This window comes from Phoenix dactylifera, unplaced genomic scaffold (genome assembly GCF_009389715.1).
Source record: "Phoenix dactylifera cultivar Barhee BC4 unplaced genomic scaffold, palm_55x_up_171113_PBpolish2nd_filt_p 000220F, whole genome shotgun sequence".
In the NCBI taxonomy this organism is placed as follows: Eukaryota; Viridiplantae; Streptophyta; class Magnoliopsida; order Arecales; family Arecaceae; genus Phoenix; species Phoenix dactylifera.
Genome location: NW_024067729.1, coordinates 493901 through 514442, shown reverse-complemented (window position 1 = coordinate 514442; position 20542 = coordinate 493901).

Here is a 20542-nt window from a genome sequence, read left to right as displayed (position 1 = left end):
TCTACTGCGATAATAATGGCGCCATAGCCCTTGCTAAGGAGCCAAGGTCTCATCAGAAGTCTAAGCATATAGAGCGGCGCTTCCATCTCATACGCGACTATGTTGAGAAGAAATATGTAAAGGTGCAGAGAGTAGACTCCGCGGATAACGTGGCAGACCCGTTCACTAAGCAGCTAAGTCAGCAAAAGACTGAAGCCCACCTTGAGAAGATGGGGCTTAGATATATGACTGATTGGCTTTAGTGCAAGTGGGAGATTGTTAGATGTATGCCCTAAAAGCCAATCTGGCTGACACATTATTAATTCTAGAGACATAATTTTGTACTTGACCATTTATTATTGAATAAATAAAAGGCATCTTTTCATTCATATTATTTATGTGTCTATGAATCGTCCAAGAAATTAATAAGATGATGATACATATTCTCAAGAGTTGAAAATTTGAGCCATGTATCATTGGTGATTAATTTCTAAATGCTCCTGATCAATGGATCATCACGAGGACGGTGATCGATCCGATCAGTGCACAGATCACTTTCCTTCTGGATGGACGAGACTTGAGTCCACAGTGTAGGGACACTGAAGTGATACTGCAGGTGCTTGTTAGAGAACAAGGGTACTGAGCGTGACCAAGACAAGAAGTCACTTGGATGTCTATCCACTCGTCAGTGACTTGCTTGATGTTGCAGTAGTGTGACTGGTCCTTTGACCTGCGGTGCTTCAGCTACTCACAGTGAGGTTATTGTAGTTTGATTGCACACATACATGGTCTCTAGCCATATGGGTCCATGCAGTGTAGATTGGCTGCAGTAAGTTCACTGTAGGAGTAGGGTATGCACCTATAAGGAATCTATCGACCTTGATAGAAGAGGAGTGATCCTATGTGATTTGTTAGACTGAGTTCTAAGACCTTGGCCAGGGCAGTAATATAAAGTGGAGAAAGAGTTTTCCACTATCGAACTCGAGTCGAATAAATCTTGACATATGACAGACGATGGGGTTTGACGAGTTGTCCATGACCTCCGTCCTGTAGGGATCCACGATAGTAGGACTGTATCACATGATAACTGCACCTAGAGGTTCATCTTTCTATTCTACTGGGTAGCCACTACATGCTGCTAGGTGTCACTGGTGGATGGTGGGACTCACAGGGATTATCTCGATGATCGATAAACCCTAATGAGTTGAGTTGGAATCGTTCCAACCCATTGAAAGGAGTTTTCAATGATATAGTGATAGAGATCACAATATATCTCACTACCAGTCAGAATAGAACCTATGGGGTCACACACACTAGAAGTATTGACCGATCCGATGGTTGAAAAGTGATTATGAATCACGAGTAATCAATTCGATTGATAAGAAGTTGAAGAAGGAAAGGGAATTAATTAATTGGACTTGAAACAAGAGTCCTACTTCGAGTAGGATTCCTAGAGTCCTAATTAGATTAGGACTGGGAATCCTAGTTGGAGTAGGACTGGGATTCCTACTTGGAATAGGATTCCTGCAATCCTAATGAGATTAGGAGTTTTGGATCAAAATTGGATTCCTACTTGGAGTAGGATTCCTAGAGTCCTAATCGGATTAGGATTTCGGATTCAAATAGAGTCCTAATTGGATTAGGACTAAAATTAAATATGTCCTAATTTGGATTAGGGTTTCTTAAGTCACAATTAATTATTAATCTAATGAATCAATAAGACTCCTAATTGGATTAGGATTGAAGAGTTCAATTGAGTCAAAATTGATTTAAGTTCTAATTGGATTAGGACTTACCTAGATTGGATCCTAATTGGTGCACCCTTGGGCTAAGCCTAATTGGATTAGGGCTTGACCACATTAGGGCATTTCAAACCCTACTTAATATGGATTAGGGTTTACCATGAGGAGGGAAATATGCCCCTCCCTTTTCCATGTGGAGAAGGGAGAAGAGAGGGGGCCGGCGCCCCCTCTTAGGAAATTACTCTAGGGCTACTAGATTGTAGGAGCCCTAGATGGCTATAAAAAGGAGCATGGGGCCGGCGCCCTAGAGTGTGAATCCTCTCCTTCCAAGCCGTGGCCTCCCTCCCTCTCTTCCCCCTTGGTTCAGCCGCAAGCAAGGAAGAGCATCCAAGGTGTTGGCGGCTTCCTCCCTGCTCCATCCTTGTTCCAACGCAAGGAAGAAAAGAAGGCTGCGTGGGGATTCTTCTTCTTCCTCTTCTTCATCCTTCTTCTTCCTCCTCTCAAGCACAATCAAGGGTTGATTGAAAAAGAGGAGATCAGCCATCAAAAGAAGTCTTTGCAAGGGAGCTAGCACCCCGGGAAGACAAGAAAGCTTTGATCGGTCCTCTGCTTCGTGTGGATACCCGTAGAGGCCGGACGTTTGAACGGCTTCAAACGAACCTTCATCCTAAAACCACGAACTTCAGTTTGCGGTGATCATCTACCCGCACAAGGTGAAGATCTGATCTTCTAAATGCATTTAAAAGTTTTAATTCTTGCCCATCTACGAACGGTTCATGAAACGATGTTCATGCGATGAACGTCGATCCCGCTTATGCCGATTCCGCTGCCATCTGATTTTTATTTTGAAATATCAGCGGCATGGGCGGGTTCCCAACAGCTTTGGCTCGCAAATATAACATCACCCACAAAATTGCTACCCCATACCACCAATAGGAGTTTTGTAGGCAGTACGATAGGCCCAGAGTGCATCATTTATCCTTTGAGACCAATCTTTCCTATCGAGACGTACCGTTTTTTCTAAGATGTGTTTTAACTCCCTATTGGACACCTCGACTTGTCCACTCGTTTGGGGATGGTATGGGGTTGGGTGATGTTATATTTGCGATCCAAAGCCTCGAAAGACCGGTTGCAAAAATAAGATCCCCCATCACTGATGATGGCTCGGGGTGTGCCAAAACGACAAAAGATGTTTTCATGTAAAAATTTAATCACAACCTTGTGGTCATTAGTTTTAGTGGCGACAGTTTCTACCCATTTTGAAACATAATCAACTCCTACAAGAATATATTCGAAACCAAAGGATGGTGGGAAAGGGCCCATAAAGTCAATACCCCATACCATCCCCAAACGAGTGGACAAGTCGAGGTGTCCAATAGGGAGTTAAAACACATCTTAGAAAAAACAGTACATCCCGATAGGAAAGATTGGTCTCAAAGGATAAATGATGCACTCTGGGCCTATCATACTGCCTACAAAACTCGTATTGGCATGTCTTCCTACCGATTAGTTTTTGGAAAAGCTTGTCACTTACCGGTAGAACTTGAACATAGAGCTTTCTGGGCTATCAAAAAGTTTAACTTAGACATGGCAGTAGCTGGTCCTCACCGAAAACTCCAACTAAGTGAACTTGAAGAATTGCGCAATGAGGCTTATGAAAATGCTAAAATTTATAAAGCAAGGACTAAGGCTTTTCATGATAAAAATATTAACCGTAAGTCCTTCGAACCTGGTCAAAAGGTTTGGCTGTTCAATTCCAAGTTGCGACTCTTCCCGGGTAAACTTCGCTCCAGGTAGGATAGACCATTCGTAGTGAAAGAGATTTCTCCTTATGGTGCAGTAGAAATCCAACACTTCAATGGTGGACATATTTTAAAAGTCAATGGTCAAAGGTTAAAACCTTATGTGGACTGTATTACTGATGGGCAATTGATCGAATCCCTTAATTTGACGAACCCTGTTTATCAAAATAATTAAGGATGCACTGTGTCTGGCTGAAGACAATAAACTTAGCGCTTGTTGGGAGGCAACCCAATTCTCTTAGATTTTTTTTTAGCATTGAGGACAATGTTAGGTTTAGGTTTGGGGGTTATGTTTAAGTATTTTTAAGCATTTTTGGTTTTGTTTGCATCTCTTGCATTCGTTTTCACTTCACAATGTCATGTTTAGGTTTGGGGGTATTCATCTTGATTTTCATCCAAAAAAAAAACAAAAAAAAATTTAGAAAAAAAATGTGTTCATTTTCATTTTTTATAAAATAATAATAATAATAATAAATTCAAAAAAAGGTTTTTGTTTTTAAAAACCTAATTTCTATACATTTATGCAAGAATGATAAACACACAAGGTATGTAAAATCTAAAAAGCCCAATGACTAGTCGGAAGTAATACAAATTTAAGTTCTTTTTATTAAGTCTCTCTTAGGGAGTTGTAAGCTAATTAATACTTTGAAATTTCACTACACACTGGCCGACTCTTCTAAGGTCTAAGCTCGACATTATGTTGATAGTATAGTAGCAACCTTGGACCCTGATGAATCATATTTATCGAATCCAAAAAAAAAAAATCATCAATAAAAATGGATTTAGTCAGGAACATCGAAAAGGGCTACATATTGTCAAAGGTCAAATGGGCTTGTGATGAGGACTTGGAGCATAAGTCCGTAGGGGAGTCTTGATGCCCGATACCTTATGCCAACTGGTGTGAGAGTTGTCGACTAACTGCTCGTTACACGAAGAAATCACCACAAGAGTAAAAGTGCACAATTTATATATCTTTTATGATTAAAAAAAAAACTCTGTATTGACCTTGAAAAAGACAATAGTGTGAAAGCCGTCGTTGTAAAAATTCGAGTAAACTGGAATATTACAGATAAAGCCCGTGAGGTACTAAAGTAAACATCCACAACTCTCGAAATTCTACAGATAAGATGATTTTGAATCAGTGAGCACGTCCTTTCGATCAATCCTTGGAAAACTACTAGTATTAACAATATTTTGGAGATCCGAACTCTTAGCTTGTGTACGGTCCAGATTTCACCGAGCACTCCAGTATAAATGAGTCTTACAACTCCCTAAACGGAAACTTAATAACTTTAACTTAGATTGCATATTTACCTAGAATTTGGGCTGATTAATTAAATAAAACCATGTGTGCTTTGAAATTCTTATCATTTATGTATCTTAAATTAGATTTCAAAAAAAAAAAAGAGGAGTTTTTGAAATTCTTAGCTAGTATGCATTTGGAATTTGATTTTCACTTCATAGATCAATCGAAAAAAAAATTTAAACAAATAAAATAAAACAAAATAAAATAATCATGACAATAAATGATTTATTTTAATATTGAAGTTTGTGGGTATCTTCACTGGAAACTCTCACGAGACTATAACTCGTCCACTAGGGTAACCTAGGGGTTTAAAGCCTTGTTACATATGGTAAATATAATCGCGATGCCTGCGAAAGTGAGTTAGAATTCTTCTTTTCTAGTTTTATTTTGCTCGAGGACTAGCAAAACATAGGTTTGGGGGTGTGATAAGTGCTGAATAATTTATAATTTAGTTATCTTTTCATAGCACTTATCAATGTTCTTAAACTGATAAATATATACTTTACCATGAATTGAATAATCATTGAAATAAATTAAAATTATGATAAGAAGTAAATAATTCTTTTCTCAAAACAGACTCTAAACTTGTTCCTCTTCTGGTTGTAATCTTTCATGAAAACATATAAGGAGGAGATTGTGTTGACCCGGTTTAGTAACCTGATGGAGTTGTAATCAAGCTAAGGCTATGATTAAATAGGTTTTGATCCTGATTGGATAATTATTCTTGTATGAGGAAAAATGTTTGATTGACCCTTTTTATTAAGTCACGGTTCTGCTTTTAGCCTTATTGAGTCCGGTCTGAAGCAGTTTAGCAAGAATTAAATTTAAACGACATTGGGCTCGAGAGTAAGTTCAAGCAAATCAACGATCATGACCCACCTCAAACTCAAAGTCAATTTCCAACCAATTCCTTACCTGCCTTCATATAAAATTTATAAATTTAAAACAAAAAAAAGAAAATAATGAATATAATAAAATAAATAAAAATAATTTTGGGGGATTCACTGTTCATATGAACAGTGTCCCGTGAAAACACTGTTCATATGAATAGTGTTACAAAAAAAAAATATAAACAAAACATAAGCCACTGTTCATCTTCTTCCCCGCAGTGCATCACGGCCGAGATTCGCGTCCTCCCTCCGTCCTCCCTCCCGTTCCAGCCACGAGTCCCACGCGGTGCAGATCCTCTGCCTCTTCTTCCGTCCGTGACACGATCAGTAATCCAGCTCCTTCCATCGCGCCTAATTGCAGCACCCTCTTCCGGAAACTCCCACACCCGGACTACAAGCTTGATCCAAGCCATCCGTGATCAAGGCAATGCAGCCATCTTCCTTCTCGCCTCTGCAACCACGGATCCACGTTCTCCACTCTTCCGGATCTCCAGCTCCTTTCAACGTCCTCGTGATCCCAGCGATCCCGCTTCCGAGTTTTAGCACCAGTCCAAGTTCCCAGCGTCCGTCTGCAGCGGTCCTCCAGCACCATTTCTTCTGTCGGTGATGCATCCCACGCTTCAAGCCTCCGCGTCTGCAAGCACTGTGATCCAAGCACCCAGCAGCTCTTTCGTGATTTCCTCCTGTCGATCAAGCTCCCATTTCTTCCGCCCGTTTCAAATGCAGCTGGTGATCCCACGGATTGACGCCCTCCTTCCGTTTCCAAATCCCAGCCCCCAAGCAATCGGATCCCCAGCAATCACGCATCCTCCCCCTCTCGATGCTTCAATGATTGATCTATAAAAGGGGGGGGGAAGAAACAGAGGGAGGGAGCTCGGTTGAGAAAACAGGGGAGACCCCCTGTTTCGGTGAAAAGAAGAAGAAAACCGAGAGGGAAGAAGAGAAAAAGAAATAAAAAAAGAGAGAAAGGAGGGGGAAAGAGAATAGTTTTGGATATTTTGGGAAAAATGGGAGGTGATCAATTTCATTTGAAGATGGGAGGTCGTCCGGAAGCCATGCTCGGCTAAACGTCTAGTCTAGGGCTGGATGAAGCCCTAGCAATGTTACAGGGCATTGTAGTTCTTATTTTCTTTATTATTTTGGAGCTTGTTTAAATTCTTATTATCAATGAAAAATCCTTTTATGATGTTTAAACTTTGAGCATGCTATTTATTATTCATGTTTGCTAAAGTAGTCTAAGATGATCCATGCCTAGGAAGATGAGGTGTACTGCACCTTAGGTTAGCATAATTAGGTAGACACTTCTTGCTATACCGAAGATGGATTTTCTTAAAATTCTTTATGCTTTTATTTTAAAAGGCTTGTAGCCAATATTGCATGCCTCTCCAAAAGATAAAAAAATAAAGAATACAAATCCTGATGCAATGCTATGTGGTGGACTCCAAACCCTAGATCTATTTATTCTGATAAATTCTAATTCGCACTCATAGTTTAATTTAGTTAAATCAAGTTAGCAAATTCTTCTTCTTGAGTTATTTTTAAAAGAAAAATAACTTATTCTTCAATCCCTATGGACTGACACCCGTAATCACTATCCTACAGGATACGTGCTATTGCGTGGTTTATTTTTGAAATTGAAATAACCGATCAATTCCTCCTTGACTTCAGCAATCATCACTGAAACTGCTACAGTGGAAGGGATCAGATCAGTAGAGGGTGTACTTGTTGTACTCCTTAGTTCTCTCAAAATATCATTCCTCAGAGCTCTAAGCTGCTCACCACTAAGCCTAACCTCAAGGGGTTGCTGAGATGGTGGCACAGTGGATGAAGGGCCAGCAGTAGATGGGAAGGTGGAGGGATCTGCGAAGGTATCCGGTTCATGTTCAGAAGTGGGAGAGTGAGGAGCAGTGGGGTCAGATGGTATGGTACAAGAACTTTTTCTAACCCAAGTACCCTCAACCTTGTGGAAATCCATTCGGTGGAGAGTCCCCTCGTTCATATAGTCAGTGTGTCGAAGTGAACGAGAGGGTTCCCTCTCGGGGATAGGAACCTCTAACTCCCTGAGGATTAAGGTGAAAAGCATACCATAAGGAAGACTCAGTCTAGATTTTTCTAAGGGTTCACACATATAACGGTAAATAAGTCTAGGGAAGTTGAGAGGGACATCATGTAGGATGTTGAACATGATAGCTAAGTCTTTCTCAGAAATAAAGTCAAACATTCCTGTTTTAGGGAAGAGAGTGCGAGAAATTATACTAAGTAGGAGGCGCATCTCAGCATAGAATGGCCGTAAGAGCCTCAGATCTATCAGAGGGATGAGTGGAAGCTATACCCTCACGAGAGAGATGGAGGACTCGTGCAATGAGGTCCTCCGAGATGGAAATAGGGACATTGGCTACCCTCCCTTGAATACCGCTGCCACCCCGTGTGATGGTGCCATAGAATTTCCGGACTAATCCAGGGTATGTGGGAAGATCAAGGGAACAAAAGTAATCTAAACCTTGAGCCCTAAGATGATGCCCTAAGGTAAACCCTTCACTGGAGAGGAAGTCAAAATCGACTTTCCTCCCGGTTGAGACAACTCTCCCGACGCACGAACGCGAGGGAACCGACCGAGGTGGAGAGGAAACCGGAGGTGGTGGTCTCACGGGTTCATTCCTCGCCTTGGATCGTCTCTCGGCACTGCTCGCTATGAGAGATCTCTTCCGGCAAGATACAGTGGCTTTCCTAAGCATCCCGACCTACCTAAGAAGGGAGAGACATGAAATGGGAGGAAAATCGGAGGAAAAATGAAGGGAAGAGGCAGAGACGACCGTGGCAGACGATTCGAGGGTTTTGGAACAGTAGCGGCCGAAAAGAAAAATTTGGGAAAAGTCATTTCGTTTAGGGTTAAAAGACGGATTTCCGACCTCGAGTCGACTCATAAAAATTTGCGAGTCGACTTGCGTACGAATCGACTCTCAGAATCATCCGAGTCGATTCGAACTCTGGCATATAACCAAAATCTCAGTTAGTACCGTGCCAAAAGAGAGAGATATGGTAATCTTTAGAGCTTAAGGAACGATTTGATGATCATAGATGTGGAATACTATATCAAACGTAAATTAATGATCAAATCAATGAATGAGAGTAAAGAATCAAAGAAATGGATCAATCACTCCTAACCCTCTTCTAAGAGTACAAAATCGATCTTCACTCAAGGATTTTATGAAGATATCAGCAAGTTGATCATCAGTACAAACAAATTGAAGCATCACATCACCATTTAACACATGATCTCTTATGAAGTGATGTCTTATCTCAATGTGTTTAGTTCTTGAGTGCTGAATTGGATTTTTAGTTAGATTTATGGTACTTGTATTATCACAGTTTATGGGAACTTATCTTGCTTAATGCCATAATCCTCAAGTTGTTGCTTGATCCACAAAATTTGAGCACAACAACTTCTGGCAGCAACATATTCGGCCTCCGCCGTAGATAGTACAACCGAGTTTTGTTTTTTGCTAAACCATGAGATTAAGTTCTCTTCTAAGAATTGATATAACCCGCTGGTGCTTTTTCTATCAAGTTTACAACCAGCAAAGTCAGAATCAGTGTACCCTATTAAGTTTATGCTTGACTCTTTAGAGTACCATAACCCTATATCTTTTGTTCCTATTAGATATTTAAAAAAAAATTTAACTGCAATTAGGTGTGATACCTTAGGATTAGATTGATATCTAGCACACATGCATACACTAAATATGATATCAGGTCTACTTTCTGTAAGATATAATAATGATCCGATCATACCTCTATACAGCTTTTGATCTACTGACTTACCTGATTCGTCTTTGTCTAGTCTGCATGATGAGCTCATGGGGGTGCCATTTGACTTATTTCCATCCATATCAAATTTCTTTAGCATTTTCTTGATGTACTTAGCTTGATTGATGAAAATTTCTTCCTTAGATTGTTTGATTTGAAGTCTGAGGAAGTAGTTCAACTCTCCCATCATGCTCATCTCAAATTCACTCTGCATTAATTCAGCAAACTCTTCGTAAAGACGATTGTTAGTAGCACCGAAAATAATATCATCTATATAAATTTGCACTATTAACATATCTTTATTTTTCTTTTTCAAAAACAAGGTTGCATCAACATTTTCTCTAGAAAATTTATGATCTAATAGAAATTTGCTAAGTCTTTCATACCATGTGCTAGGAGCTTGTTTTAGACCATAAAGTGCTTTATTTAATTTGTAAAAATGGTTAGGGTATTGATGATTTTCAAAATCAGGAGGTTGTTCTACATAAACCTTCTCATTAATATACCCATTTAAGAAAGTACTCTTTACATCCATTTGAAATAATTTGAAATCTTTAAAACATGCAAATGCTAGTAACAGTCTAATTGTCTCGAGTCTAGCCACAGGAGCAAAGGTCTCAGTAAAATCTATACCTTCTTCTTGATTATAGCCCTTTGCTACTAGTCTAGCCTTGTTCCTAACCACAACTCCATTTTCATCAAGCTTATTTTTGTACACCCATTTAGTTTCAATTATTGAGTATTCAGAGGATCTTTTAACTAAGTTCCATACATTGTTTCTTGTAAATTGGTTAAGTTACTCTTGCATAGCGTTTATCCAATTTACATCATTTTCAGCTTCTTCAATATTTTTAGGTTCTAAATGTGATACAAATGTAAGATGATTATTTAAGTTCCTAAGAGAGGCTCTAGTTCTAACAGGTTGAGATGGATCATCTAAGATTAACTCTTTAGGAAGACCGTAAGTATACCTCCAAGCCTTTGTAAGCCCATGATCAGCAATTACCTCTTGGCTTGTTGAAGTCTCTTCAATTTACTTCGGTTCATCCTCTTGCAAGGTCATGTCATTCATGTTTTATTCAAGTATCCCTGCATCATCATGCAAAGCTACTCCCTTGCTAGAGGAAACATCATTAGTCTCATCAAAAATAACATGAATAGATTCTTCAACAACAAGAGTTCTTTTGTTGAAAACTCTATATGCCCTACTTGATGTAGAGTATCCCAAAAGGATACCTTCATCAGATTTGGAATCAAATTTGCCTAGGTTATCTTTACCATTATTATGAATGAAACGCACACAACCAAAATATGAAAGTAGTTTACTTTGGATTTTCTATCTCTCCAAAGTTCATAAGATGTTTTCTTTATAATTGGTCTCAACAAAACTATATTTAGAATATAACATGATGTGTTAATTGCTTCATCCCAAAAGTACTTTGGAAGATCACTTTCACACAACATGATCCTAACCATTTCTTCTAGAGTTCTATTCTTTCTTTCTACCACTCCATTTTGTTGGGGAGTCCTAGGTGCAGAAAAATTATGAGTTATGCCATTCATACTGTTAGAAGTATGCCTTAGAAGCCAACGTGGCTGACGCATATTTGTAATCTGGGGCATAAATTTGTAATTTGACACTTATTAATAAATAAGATTGGGTAATTTATTTTTCATTCATGTTTGTATGTGTCCATGAATTGTCCAAGAAATTAATAGATGATGACACATAATTTCAAGGAGTTGAGAATTTGAGGCATGTGTCATTAGGGATTAATTTCTAAATGCTCCTGATCGATGGATCCATCACGAGGGATGGTGATCGAACTGCTGAGATTAATGCATAGATCACTTAGTCAGATGGACGAGTCTCGAGTCCACGGTGTAGAGACACTGGAGTGATTATGCAAGTACTTGTTAGAGAATAAGGTACTGAGCATGACCAAAGATAGTAGTCACATGGATGTCTATTCACTTGTCAGTGACTACTTATGCTGCAGTTGTATGACTGGTCCTTTGACCTGCGATGCCTCAGTTATTCACTGTGAGGTTGCTGTAGTTTGACGAGCATGTGAACTTGGGCCCTGGTCATTCGGATCCTTGTAGTGCGGATTGGCTGCAGTAGGTTCATTTTGGAATAGGGTTGCATCTAGATGGGATCAATCGACCTTGATAGATTAGGAGTGATCCTATGTGATTTATGAGACTGAATTCGATAAATTTCTGGCCAGGTATTTTGGAAAAAGAGTTTTCCATATCTCGAATTGGAAGTCGTATAAATTTGACATATGACAGACGATGGGGTTTGACGAGATATCCATAACCTTCGTCACGTCGGAATCCATGATAGAGGGACTGTATCATACGCTAACTACACCAAGAGGTTCAGATATTCCATTCTACTGGGTTGCCACCACATACTGCTAGATGTCACTAACGGATTGTGAGACTCAAAGGCATTCACTTGGTGATCAGTGAACCCTAAGAATAGAACTGAAATCGTTTCAGTCCACTGAAAGGAGTTTCAGTGATATTGAGATGGAGATCTCAATATTTCTCACTACCAGTCAGAATAGAACCTACGGGGTCACACACATAGAGGATTTAATTAGTCAGACTATCATAATTATGATTTGGAATCATAATAGAAATCAATCATCAATATGATTGGTGATTGAATTAACCCATTAAGTGTTAGTGAGTTAATGGAAGAACAATTAAGTGGAATTGATTGCAATTGGATTGCAATTGGACTGATTTAATAAGCCAAATCAAATTGGGTTCGACCCAAATTGATTTGGATTCATGATTGGGTCAATTTGATTAAACCAAGGTTTGTGCGGATTTTAAATACCACATGTTATCGTAGGATGAATATGACTTAAGTCATGTTCACACTATGCGGACTTTAAAGTCCACATGGCGTCGTAGGATGCATGCTTCCAAATCAATTAATTCTCCTAATGAGATTAGGAATCCTAAATGTGATTAGAAAATTAATCAATTGATTAAATAGACACATGTCATGCATCTATGAGCATAAGGATTGGACACTTGGCATTAATCCAAGGGTGGGTTATAGTCCCATACTCCTAATAAGATTAGGAGGAGCCCTAAACCCAATCTATAAAAGGGTAGCAAGGGAGAAGTTATGAATTAATTCTCTCCTCTTCCTCTCCACGCCTCCTCTTCTTTCTTCCTCCTTCTCCACGGCAGCAAGGGGTCTTCATCCTCCTCTTCTTCCACGGTAGCAAGGCAAGGATGATCCATGTGCAAGGTTCCTCCTTCCTCTTCCTCCATCGCGAGCAAGGTTGAAGAAGAAAGGGTTCTTCTTTAAGGAGGTATGTTGCAGATTTTTATCTTCTAATCTATATGATAGTCATGAGAGGTCTTTTCAAGGAACTAGCACTCCGGTAAGACCCTAGATGATTAGATCCTCATGTGGATATCTATAGAGGCTGGACAATTGTGTGGCTCAAACAGGAACCTAGATAGATCATCAGGCCACCACCTCCTTGGACCCGCCGGCCACCACACCTCCCAAGCTCCCCACCCTCCTCCTTTCCTCCTCTCCTCCCGTCCTCTCTTATAGATTGCCGAAGACCGATGGATCCCGGGAGAGGAGGAGGGCGCTGTCGACGGTCGTGTGCGGGATCTCGGCTGCACCATGGCGGAAGCAAAGGCGGAGGAGGCTGGATCGAGAGCTGATGGCGTGATCCGGGGTTTGGACGCGATCTATGAGGCGGGATCACTGGAGCTCGTGGAAGAAGCGGTCGTGGGAGGCTTGGATCACGGGAGGGGGACTGAGACTTTTGATTCGGATGAAGGGCTGGCCGCGGGATCTCGGGAGGACACCATAACTGACTACGCTAGTACTTGACTGCACCCAGTGATCTTCCGTCACTGAATTAGAAATTCAGGTAGTCCGGTACCAAAGTACAATGAGTTGCTTGCTAGTCACAGGTTGCGGTCTCAGATCAGAGGGCCAAACTTATACCCATATTCACTCGGAACATCTCTTGATAGTAGAGCGTTCCGGAATTGGTCACGTTTAGTGAAATGTACTCCTACACTTCACCTGTGTGGCATACCAGTGTCTCCACACTCCTTGGTTAAGAGGACAACCAACGTATATGTCACACAACGACCTAATCTCGATAATGCTGTCGTCCTTGTAACAACATATCATTTGGTCGCGAACTAGTTTAAGGACTCGAAGATAAATCCTTCTTTATCATTAATAAGTCCTAAGAACTTCATCATATAAGAGTCCATTTGAAGATGTAAAATGATGAATAATGCCAAAAAATACTTTATTGATTTGTCAATTCATTTACAAAATTCAATCATCAACATGCTGACGATTGACATTTAGGATACAATTCCCAACAACTCCCACTTAGCCTAAAGCCAATCGGCACAGTATTTAATACCCATCTTCGACTTGTGTTCGTTGAACTCTTTGATGCCGAGGACTTTGTTAAATGAATCAGCCAGATTTTCTTTTGCGTCGATCTTCTGAAGATCAATATCACGTCGTTCGACGATTTCTCGAACCAAGTGGTAGCGACGTAGAATATGTTTGGTCCGCTGATGTGCTTTGGGTTCTCTTGCTTGAGCTATGGCTCCAGTATTGTCACAAAATATAGGCACTGGACCATCAATGGAGGGTGTCACTCCAAGCTCGGTGATGAACTTTCGCAACCATACAGCTTTCTTGGCGGCATCAGATGCTGCGATGTATTCTGCTTCACATGTAGAATCTGCCACTGTATGCTGCTTGGAACTCTTCCAGCAGATGGCCCCACCCTTAAGAGTAAAGATATATCCCGACACACTCTTGCTATCATCTTGATCTGACTGAAAACTTGAATCGGTATATCCCTCAAGTTTTAAGTCAGAATCACCATAGACAAGCCACTGGTCTTTAGTATTTCTCAAATACTTAAGAATGGTTTTTACAACCTTCCAGTGGTTGCTACCTGGATCAGACTGGTATCTGCTCACTACTCCTAGTGAGTATGCCACGTCTGGTCTAGTACATATCATGGCATACATTATAGATCCCACTGCCGAAGCATATGGAATTCTATCCATACTCTCTCTTTCTTGAGGGGTTGTCGGGCAATCCCTCTTAGAGAGGTTAATTCCATGCTCCATCGGAAAATAGTCTTTCTTGGAAATTAATCATACTGAACCTCTTCAGTATAGTATCAATGTATGTGGATTGGGATGATCCAAACAATCTTCTAGATCTATCTCTATAGATCTTCATCCCTAGGATGTAAGATGCTTCTTCCAAATCCTTCATGGCAAATTGAGATGATAGCCATACCTTTATTCTTTGTAATGCAGGAATGTCATTCCCGATTAAAAGAATGTCATCCACATATAAAACAAGAAATATGATAACTGAACCATTTGCCCATTTATAAATGCAAGGTTCCTCTTCATTCTTAATGAAGCCATACGATTTGATCACCTTATCAAATCGTATGTTTCAACTCCGTGAAGCTTGCTTTAATCCATAAATAGATTTTTGAAGCTTGCATATCTTAGACTCATCTGCAGATATAAAACCTTCAGGTTGCATCATATACACCTCCTCTTCTAAATCTTCATTTAGAAAAGCGGTCTTTACATCCATTTGCCAGATTTCATGATCTAAGTGTGCTGCTATCGCAAGCATAATCCGAATGGATTTGAGCATTGCTACAGGAGAAAACATCTCGTCATAGTCAATACCATAACGCTGACGATATCCTTTGACAACTAGATGGAATTTATAGGTCTCTACCTTTCCGTCTGCGCCCCGTTTCTTTTTGAAAATCCACTTACACCCTATGGGTTTAATCCCTTCGGGTGGGTCAACTAATGTCCATACATCATTGACCTTCATGGATTCCATTTCGGATTGCATGGCTCCAAGCCATGCATTAGAGTCATACCTCTGCATCGCATCCATGTAGGTGATCGGATCCTCATCGTTTTCATCAAGTTTGACAGGATCCCCATCCCGGATCAAGAAACCGTAGTATCTGTCCAGCTGACGTGGTACTCTACCTGATCGCCTTAATGGTGCATCTAAGATGGGTTCTGGATCTGATCTAATCAAATCCGACTCAATTGGTTCAGTGGATGGTGTCGGGTCTTCTACATGTTGAACTTCCCTAAGCTCAACGTTAGAGCTTTTAGTTCCTTCACTAAGAAATTTTTTCTCTAAGAAAACAGCTCTATTGCTTACGAACAACTTTTGTTCTTCAGCAAAGTAGAAGTAATATCCTTTAGTTTCTTTAGGATAACCAACAAAGAAACATCTGTCAGACTTGGGTTCAAGTTTGTCTGTTTTCAAATGTTTGACATATGCCGGACACCCCCAAACCCTAAGGTGAGAGAGCATTGGCTTACGTCCAATCCACATCACATGTGGTGTTTTATTTACAGACTTACTTGGAACCTTATTTAGAATGTAGCAGGCTGACTCAAGTGCATATCCCCAAAAGGATATAGGTAGACTCGCAAACCCCATCATGGATCGAACCTTGTCTAATAGAGTTCGATTTCTCCTTTCTGATACACCGTTATACTGTGGTGTACCAGGAGAAGTCCATTGGGAGAGAATCCCATTCTCTCCTAGATATGTCAAAAACTCACTGGAGAGGTATTCACCTTCTCGATCTGATCGAAGAGTTTTAATACTCTTTCCAGTTTGTTTTTCTACTTCATTACGATATAATTTGAAAATTTCAAATGATTCAAACTTATGTCTCATTAAATAGACATAACAATACCTAGAAAGGTCATCTGTAAACGTAACGAAATATGAATACCCACCTCTAGCATCTGTGCTCATTGGCCCACATACATCAGAATGTACAAGGGTCAATAAATCACTGGCTCGTTCACCTTTTCCGGTAAAAGGTGATTTGGTCATTTTACCAAGAAGACATGATTCACAGGTTGTCAATGATTTACAATCATTAACATTGAGGATTCCTTCTTTACTTAACATGTTCATCCTGTTCTTGTTAATATGACCTAGCCTATGATGCCAAAGGTAGACATCCATGACATTATCTATTCTACGATGCTTACTTGACGTGTACATTACATTAACAGGTTATGATAACAAGTAGATGCCATTGCTCAATCGTCCATTCATTACAGTGACACCATTCATAATGATATCACAAGAACATTTCTTTATTGAAATTTCATAACCGTTCATGGCCAAAAGGGCTACGGAAATTACATTCAATAAGAACGTAGGACAATAGTGACAATCACTCAAAACAACTACGTGAGAATTGAAAACAAGTTTGAGATTTTCTAAAGCTAGAACTGGAACAGATCTTCTATCTCCAACATTCAGGAATCTCTCGCTGTTTTCAAATCTCTCATTGACCTGAAGTCCTTGCAACGAATTGCATATATTAAACGGACTTCCAGTATCTAATACCCAGGTCGAATTATCACATATAGAGAAATTACAAGGTGTTTCATATAAATACCTTGATCAGCAACTGATTGCCCTTTTCTCTTGCTTGGCCTGTTCGGGTCAAGTGAGGTAAGGTACTGAGGACAATTCCTCTTCCAATGCCCCTGCTTCTTACAATAGAAGCATTCTGCCTGACTTTGGTCATTCTTAATCTTTTTGGTCTGACTATGCTGAGTTTTCAACTTTCTATACCAATTATTGAAGTTGGGACCAGTCAACTTGTCATTATCCAATAATGAGCGAAGTGACAAACTTATGGCCATTTCTACATAAAAGAAAATTTGGCTATTAGTATATGAATTGACTAAACACAGTAGACTTGGACTTTAGTCTAAAGATACTCCCACTATTTTATATAAATTGGTAGCCTTTATCTCCAATTCGAAAAATTACTCCTAATTCTTTAGTGGGCACTAGAACCCAATAGATCGCATATAGGCCCGAGTGTGGCTCGGCTAACCCATATGCACCTATTGGTAGGTTCTAAACTAGTTGCTTCACCAAGCAACTTCTAGTGATAATTTTGCCCTAGGTTCTTCGGCAGGCGTGTGGCGCCTCCACCGAATACCCTAGTCAGGTCCAACCATTAAATGATAGGGTTAAGTCTAATCAACTAATAGACGACCAAGCCCGAGTGTGGCTCAGCTCACCTGACCGCCTATTGAAGGTACACTTAACTCATCATATATTGAATGACAATTCCAATGCTTGATAAGTACCAGGCGTGTCGCGCCTCCAATAATTATCAAAACATTGGACCCATTATCATCCAACTTAATGGGAGGATATGACCTAGTTATCCCCATAACCATTTCATTTTAAGGACCTAATAATTTTAGAGGATTTCATAATTAGGATAGATAAGAAGATCCGGTTAGTCTAATTTCTCCCACTAACTTCACCAAATCAGATTAGGCTCAAACCGGTTAAGGAGGCACCTAAATCAGTCAAACTAATTTTCCTTATAGGCATGGGCTAACTCGAATCATTAAATGATCCAATCAAAATGTGATTGACCATGTCGGCCAGGTAAGTGAGATCGGTGGAAGGGATATGCTATTAACTCGATAAAGACGAATCAGTGCGAGTAGCTCCCAATTAAAAACCACCGGTCAAAACTGCCAAACTTACCTTAGACACCGACTGGTTAATCAATTTCGATTTGATTACTTAAATGACTCGGGCTACACCTCTGAGCCTAAATCAAGTTCCATCTTGGTCTAATCAAAGACATGGACTTGATCCATCTACAATTATTGTAAATTGACCTAGAATTTCCTTGACCTAATCTAGTTACTGCTTAATTAGATTTGATCAATTAATTATATTTGTCCATGTATGATTCTAACCTTAGGTCTAACCCAATCCTAGAAACTTGATTCAAGCTAACCCATATGCCCAAAGAATTATGCAATGTCAATTAATTGAGTTACAATTCTATTTCATAACACTTAATTCTCAATTAAGTTTAGACTTATGAAAGTTTTGATCATTGCATATTTCTTTTTAATTACATATTAATTACAATCTTTCAGTTCTTAAAACATATTTTCAGATCTGAGTTTTTATAATTAATCACATATAATCAGATTTAATTCATGTTTAAGTCATTATATTTAATGTTCATGCATCACATATACATAACAACATGAATTAATACAAACAACATACATCTTATGTATTTGTTTTTTCACTTTTATTTTCAGATCTGATTTGTTCATTAAAATCAGAGATCATATGAATCATAAACTTTATTTAGATCTAATCTAAATAATATTATGATTTCAAATTTATTTATGTTACAAATCTTACCACAAACATGCATCATATGCATTCAAAATTTCAGATCTAGTTAATCATGCATAATCAGCAATTAAATCAATCATAAAAATACTTTAGATCTAATCTAAGCATCCTCATGATTTTAGATTTAATTACAAAAATTAAAACATAAAAGTTTAAACATGAACCTCGCTCCAATACCACTGAAAGTGGTTCCTATGTTCTTCGGTGTTAAGCATGCTGATTTTTTTTTTTTTTAAAACCATGGCTGAACCTGATCGGGTTGCCTACATACCCCTTCATAAGAGGAATCAAGCCATACATAGTTCTTTTTAAGTTTCAAAAATGCAGCGGAAAAACCGAATCAAATAATTTAATTCATGCATGCTTACAAGATCAAATCTAGAAATTAACACCTTAAGAACACATAGGATTATGCCGGAATCATTTAAACAATTATGCTAAAACTTTCATGCATGATTAACTATCAAATCTGAAACTTAAGAACTCTATTTCAATTAATCTCCGAATATCCATTGAATGGATTCTGGAGATATCTCCGTGAGGAGCCCCAAAAGAGGGTAAAACCTCGGGAAATCGGACCTAGATCTTGATACCATAATAAATGATTAATGCTAGATTAATACCTTTTATGATGGATGAAAGTTGTGGATCTGATCTTTGACTTCGCAGCCACGCACACAAATGGCCTCTACGAGAAGTACACGCGAAGTTCCTGAAGAGATCCAATCCTGCGGAAGTGCTAGCTTGCGCAGAATTTCTTGAGGCTGAAATTTGATCTTCCCAATGCTATCAACTTTTGAACCGCCTTCTTGGAAGAACTTGGAGGAAAGGTTTGGAGGGATTGAAGAGGACTTAGATCTGATCTAAAGACTCTTATCAGGGACCCCTAACACTAATGGCGCGATGGACTTAGAGGAGGAAGAAGTCAGCTAGATTGAATGCAGAATTTTTCCATGCATGAACTAGGGTTCCTCTCTTTTCTTTTCCCTTTTTTTTCTTCTTTTTCTCTATTTTTTCCTTGAATTCGACCACCAGCTGATGGAGGTCCTTTTAATGCTGCTATCCCCTCTAACTTCAGGCCAACCATCCCATATTTGTGGAGAATTTTGTGGAGTTTTGAATTTTGAATTCAAAATTCAAGTTCATGTGCCATTACATGATGAAGCTTGATCTAATCTAAACCATTCATCATGTTGCTACTTCCCTCTTTTAATTTCGAAATTCTCATGCCCCCAATCAGATTAGAGGGTCACGTGGTGATTTTGTGGTGATTAAATTCGAAATTCAACCTTAATTAGAAGTGAGATAAAGATAAGGATGACATATGTCATGAAGAGAGAGAATTTGATCTTATCCAATTCTTTTCATGAATTTATCTCTCCATTTCGACCCATCTAATGATGAAAGAGGTCCCTGATGTTGCCAAGTGTCCCATGGCACCATTAAATAAATTAAATTAATTTTTCATCATATTAAACATCAATTTATGGCACCATGCATGGATATGTGACAAGTGGATTTCAAGATCCGAACAGTTTCAGATCAAACCCATTTAATTTAATTAAATTCTAACAATTAGAATGATCCAATTATCATGGGTTGAACCTAATCCAATTAGGTTAATCCCTAATTAAGCATAAATTTAATCTAATTTAATTTGGTCAACCTAAGTCCTCTTGATTCAGACCTAATCCAATCAGGTCAAAAATCCT